Source organism: Gobius niger, assembly GCF_951799975.1.
Source record: "Gobius niger genome assembly, chromosome: 12".
Taxonomy (NCBI): domain Eukaryota; kingdom Metazoa; phylum Chordata; class Actinopteri; order Gobiiformes; family Gobiidae; genus Gobius; species Gobius niger.
This window is the reverse complement of record NC_136863.1, coordinates 31292556-31299012: the sequence shown is the minus strand read 5'-3', so window position 1 is coordinate 31299012 and position 6457 is coordinate 31292556. Positions and strand designations below refer to the sequence as shown.

The 6457-nt window shown below is 41.4% G+C and overlaps 1 long non-coding RNA gene across 1 annotated transcript in view; it reads left to right on the top strand.

The window, feature by feature from the left end:
- Positions 1–473: 473 nt before the first annotated feature.
- LOC306971228 overlaps positions 474–6457 on the top strand; it is a 534022-nt gene continuing 528038 nt past the window's right edge. The window contains exon 1 of the long non-coding RNA XR_013793446.1: positions 474–556. This is a non-coding gene — a long non-coding RNA (uncharacterized lncRNA). The remainder of the gene's footprint in view (positions 557–6457) is intronic.

Here is a 6457-nt window from a genome sequence, read left to right as displayed (position 1 = left end):
AAGATTGATGATTCTTTTAAAACTTGGAAAATTGGTGGGTTCACGCGTGCCTTCAGTCACGTAAACACAGCGCAGACGGCGTTAGCATTTAGCCTCTCCCTCTCTCCTCTACAGCTCCAAAACAGGTCAAGATAGAAGCTACCGAGCTCTTCCACGTTTTCCCTATTTAAATATGGTTACGTGAAGTGTTCCACTACAAAGTATAATTACACAAAATTAAACAATGTGGATTTTCTAAGCGGATAAAAGGGGGAACTATATTGTAAGGCGTAATAATACCAGGAGTAGTTTGAAATGGGGGAGAGGCTAAATGCTAACGCCGTCTGCGCTGTGTTTACGTGACTGAAGGCACGGGGGAAGATCAGACAGGTCCTAAAGAACTCGTCAAAGCTAAGGTAAGAACATATCTCAGTATGTAAAAACGATGGCCTATTCCTTTAACTGTAAAAAAGGTTGCTGAACCTGTTCACCTTATTCCGCCCCGCCCACTTTTGCCTCTTTTTGCTTTGTCTCGGCACTCCCGTTGTCCTGACACTTCCGGTCGAGCGCGGAGCCCGTTCATTAGGCGGAGAACGATAGGAAACGTTTGCCGCTCAAATCTGATGTTTAGTAGATTTATTTGTGTAAAATGTCCAATGTTCATTTGCACCAACTTCTCCAGCCCCATGTTCACTGATAGGAGCGCCGGCCCCACGCAAAACTCTGGAACAAGGTGAATACCATGACTGTAAACGGCAGCAAAGCAGGAGATCCACGGCCATACTGCAAAAAGTACACTAAAAGTCCTCTATTGGTCCTGTGGTCCATGTTAGTAAAGGACTTTTAGTCTAACTTTTGCAGTGTTGCCTGGGATCTCCTGCTTTGCTGCCGTTTACAGTCACGGTATGGGTTCAGCAACATTTTTTACTTTTATTTTAGGTAGGTGATTCAATCATAATTTAGTTTCTGTCCCAGCTTTGATTCATTGCCGTAAGCATTACATTAGCATGCTGCCGTTAGCAGTAGCACGCTAGCCGCGGCATTGTGTGTGGTGAGCAATAATACAATTGTGGAGGTTAAACTATAACTCAGTGATTGAATGCTCCAGGTTCTGTGCTTCAAAATGATGATGGAGATTTAGTGAAACTTATACTTAAAGAGGGGGTATTCTGCTTTTTTCAATCACATAGCACCAGTCTATATCACACTACAATGATGACCAAACCTTCTGTTTGTCTGTAAATGCAGTAAATTAGAATAACTGCCTTGTATAAAATTGCTCTCTCAAAATGGCTGTAGTGAATGTCTTGAAATAGGCCTCTGTCTCTTTAAGAACCTCTGAGCCTTTCCGACACGCCCCCTCCACACGCTGTCTGTGGCATCAGTGGGGAGGGGGTTCTGCTGAGGAGCAGTGGTTGGTTACTCGGCTGGCGACGAAAGCTCGGAGGCGTCTCCAGGAGGTGGGGGCGTTCCTAGGAGGACTCAGGCAAACCTATCCCTAAAATGGCCGCCATCAGAGTTTTTACAGATTACTCAAAAATACGTGAATGTGCCAAGGCAACACTTCAGGCATGTTTTTAATGAGGGAGTGACATAATAACATGATGTGAAGCTTGAAAAAGTCGATTTTGCATGATACCCACCCTTTAAAGGAACAGGCCACCATTTTTTCCATACTGAGATATGTTCTTACCTGAGCTTAGACGAGTTGATACGTACCTGTCTGGTCTCTGTGCCCGTGGAAGAGCGTGGGTGCTTCTAACTTCACCCCGTTCGGAGCTATAGGAACAACGACCAGACAGGTACGCATCAACTCGTCTAAGCTCAGGTAAGAACATATCTCAGTATGGAAAAACAGTGGCCTGTTCCTTTAACAAATTTAACAAACCAATTATCCTCACGATGTTTCCCTGTGAGTCCTTGAAGAAGTTGGGGGAGGACTCGTTTTAAAGCCCTGACTTGCACTCGCTCTTTCCAATGCAAAAGTCAGAAGTCTCGATCACTTTCGGTGCCAGAGATGTCAGCTTTATTCGGTGCTAGATCGCTAGATGGCCGATATTGTGAAATCCCCAAAATATCGGCCCGATGTATCGGTTGACCTGCAGAAACGACCTCTGCACAACATTTTGATACCACGCAGAGCCGCAGGAATAAACTCTATTTAACAACCAGTCAATAATGCAATAAAGTGTGCGGTAAATTATAACACTATTAAAGCATTTGTAAATACACTGCGTTCCAAATTATTATGCAAATTGGATTTTTGTGTCAAAAAGGTAAAAAAAAAAAACAATAATAATGAAACTCATGGATGGTATCGTGTCTTGGGGCTCTATGAATCACTGACATTAATCTCAGAGACCTAGGATCATTAGTTTTCAGGTTAAGCCCAGTTAAGGGAAAAACTACTGAAAAGGGTGTTCCACTTTATTATGCAGATCATCATTTTCAAGCAATATGGGAAAGAAAAAGCGTCTCTCTGCTGATGAAAAGTGTGGAATAGTTGAATGCCTTGGTCTAGGTACGAAAACCTTCGATATTATATATATATATATATATATTATATATATAGAAAAGCCGTGCTTTCCCTGACAAAATCCTCTTCATGCATGACAACGCACCATGTCCTGCTGTAAAGAACACCTCTGCATCACTGGCTGCTATGGGCATAAAAGGAGAGAAACTCATGATGTGGACCCCCTCCTCCCCTGACCTCAACCCTATTGAGAACCTTTGGAGCCTCAACAAAAAAAACTGAATGAAGGTGGGAGGCAGTTTTCAGGCTATTCTAACATCCTGCAAAGAAATCCAGACAGAAACTGTCCAAAAACTCACAATTTTGATGGATTTAAGAATTTTGAAGCTGCTATCACAGAAGGGCTCCTATGGTAAAATATAACTTGACCTGTTAATATTTTTTTGATTGAAATAGCTTTTGATTTCAGTAAACATGACCTCCTAATGCTACAAATTCAACAAATGATCATTTTCAGTTAATTACAAGCTTTGAAATGTATTGAAACGATGAGTTGCATAATATTTTTTTTTTAGTTTTTACTATATTTATTTTTGAAAAAAATACTGTTATAACTAGGATTTTTTTCCCACCACATTTAAATGATCCTCTACCAGGTAAAGACTTGAAAATTATGCTGACTCTCATTTGAGTTGACAATTTAGAAAATCTTAGAAAAATGTCATTTGCCTAATAATTTGGAACGCAGTGTACTTATATATTTATATTTTTATCCGTTTCCGATATATTTTTTCCCCTATTTTTTTGGATCAAATAGTGGTATCATTGAACGTACCCAGCCCTATAAAAAGGAGAAAGGCTGAATTTGCAGGATTACTTAAAGCGTGCATTAAACCAAACCCAACTCCCATTATTTATTCTTCTTTCAGCATCAGACACTCTATTTTACATCGCACGCCGCCGCCGCCGCCTTTAACAAATTCCCACATAAGCAACATTAGCTGTAATGGGCGGCGGCGGCGTTATTGTGCGTGTTTACTGTATGAAGTCACCAGAAACACTGTTGAATAATGGCTGTCAGCGATGCGCGGTGCTAATAATGTAATGTGTCCCTCCCCCGGGGGACGCCTCTCCCCTCTCTCCCCTCTCTCTCTGTCTGCCTCTGTCTCTCCAGGTCAGGGCCAGTATTAAAAGGGTTAAGGGTGCACAGTAAATTTATCGCGGCTCTCACGGCAGCGGGGTCCGGAGCACTAATGGATGACCTTGGGGTTTGGGAGCTGCAGACTGGAGGAGATCATGTCTCCGAGAGCGGCCTGACCCCTCTCCCCTCTCAGGACCCTCGGTGCCCCGGACCCAACCTCTCGCTCTCTGATCTTTGACCGAATTATTAAGCACACACCTGCTTTCCGGTGCGGCCCCTGGGCTCCCGGGAGGTGCTGGCGGTGTCTAATTTGATGTACATGTTGCTACACTGTCCATCTGACGGAGGTAAACCCATCTGTTAGGCTTTAGGAGCAGCACTCCGCCGCATTACGAGCCCGCGGCTTTTCATTACGCCGGATAATGCTCTGGTGAAAGGTGTTTTACACATTATCGCGTCATAAACTTGGATTGATTCATAGCCGCGCAGTGTGGTCGAGTACAGGGGCCTGTGAGGGACATGCAGTGTTGTTATAGCAGCAGATAAACACAGTGGGACTGGGGAAAGAATCACATTATACTGTGTACTTATCAGAGAATGTAACAAGCACAGGGCGTGGAACAAAAAGCGAAATATTACTCTATTATGGTCTCCATGGTAACGCAGGACAGTCAGCACCATAATGGGAGAAAACAGACAGCTTTCCATTTAAAGTCGACAGAAGCTGATCAATATCTATCTTTAAAAGTTTAAAGTTACATAATTAAACCAAATTGCCTTTTTGTCCAGCAGCACTTCCACACACACTGAAAGTTTCAAACATTGACACGGTATTTTTCAGCTGCCAGAAGGCTTATGTTAGATCTGCCAGCAGCTAATCACAGTTGTTGAACATTCATTTGCTTTTTAGGCAAAATACTTGGTAATATAAGTGACTATGTTGTCGTGATTCCTGTTGCCGCTCTGTCAGTAAAAAACGTGAGAAAGGCAAGATGGATGAGCAGTTTGTAGCTTTGTGATTGACTTTGTTTACATTACAAACATTATCCAATATGGCGGCGGGTGGTGTTTTTCTCACTTGACTCAGAAAACAATGAAAAGAAAAAGTGAAAGTAAAATAATAACATGACAATGAGAATAATCTGAGTATTTAACACACGTTGCCAATAGAATAAGATTCCCCCCCCTATTTCAAATAAAATGAGGTTAATTCATTTATTAGGGTAAAATATATCTAATCTTATTATCGGTGCTGTAATACATATATACATATATACATATATACATATATGCATATATACAGTATATTATGTGCAGAGTGACTTATTCCCTTGGGAGATTATATCATTTCACTACTCAAATTAAGGTCAAGCACAGTCACAGTGGTTTTTATGCAGTCACGTAATTAGCAGCGGCTGCTAGAGGACGCCATTGGTGCCAAGTCATGTGACGCCTATCAATCGAACAGTGATTGATGATTGATACAGAGGCACCAGTATGGTGTCACCCACTCGGCTGATTATGACTCGTACGTGACATTAGTTGAATTTAATTTCAATCAATCAATCAATCAATCAATCAATCAATCAATCAATCAATCAATCACAACAAACAACACAATGTAAAGTTCAGGCACATGAAGTATCCAGTCAAACATTACAGCCATATCGTATGATTGACACACGGATAAAACCATATCATGAGCTTTCAGTATCATTATGGCCCTATTTAGGCGACTGTACATTTACACAGTTATATAATGACGCTTGCAGATTTTTACTACAAAGACATAGTAGTAAAATAAAATACTACATTAACTATATTTACAACACTCTACATCGGGGTCCTCAAACTATGGCCCGCGGGATGATTTAATCCGGCCCCCGACTTGTAGAGCACAAATCCCTGAGTATGTCAAAAAAAAAAAAGTAAGTCTCTAACCCATTCCTGTGCGGAGTTCGGATATTTTAACTCAATAACCAGTTTACTCATTCCAGCCACTAGGGGGCAATTTGAATGAATAAAAAATAATTCCACAGGTGTCCAGTAGAGGGCACTTACATAAGAGATCAGAATATAAACACATTAAAGCCCCATGGTAAATGAAGCTTAACCACAGAGTGTGGATGAATAATGACTACAGTACTTTGAGAAACTTGTGAGACAGGCTTGTAAAGCACAATACAAGTTATTAGTTTGGTCACATTACATAATGATGTTTTATTTGAAAATATAAATAAATGGAAATTAAAACAAAGTGTGAAGACTTGATCACTATTTTTGCAAACCACTACAGTGAAACAAATATGAGCCTGAATCAAGTGTTGATCTTGTGGATGTGGTCGTGGGGACGACTGTGCAGGCGAGTCATCTCTACTTCACAAAGAGGCATTTTGTTCTGGGTCATACAATGATATGTTATAGCCAACCCGGTCCGGCCCCACATCACAGTCAGGAACAATAATGTGGCCCCCAGAGAAAAAAGTCTGAGGACCCCTGCTCTACATGATTAAAGATTTTCAAAGCGCGTTACAGTAGGCCCTCCCACACGCCCACACTCCAGTGGTCAGCTGCTCCGGAGCCCATCGCTGCATCTTCAACGCCGGCCATGGGAGTCACTGAACCATCGAAAAGTGTCAACAAAAAGGTTGAACCTAACTGCAGAGGCTTCTCTCTTCCAAAATACATGTGTCTTTTTGTTTTTCTTGAGAATTGCTTTGTTTTCATGCTTTTAAATGTTCATTGTTTTGCCACACCCAAGTTGGGAGGATTACATTCTTGAATTAAAGAATAGATTTATTGCCATTGTCAATGAGCAGGTTGATAAACTGGGAATGTTCTTGCAGTATGCAGATAAATAG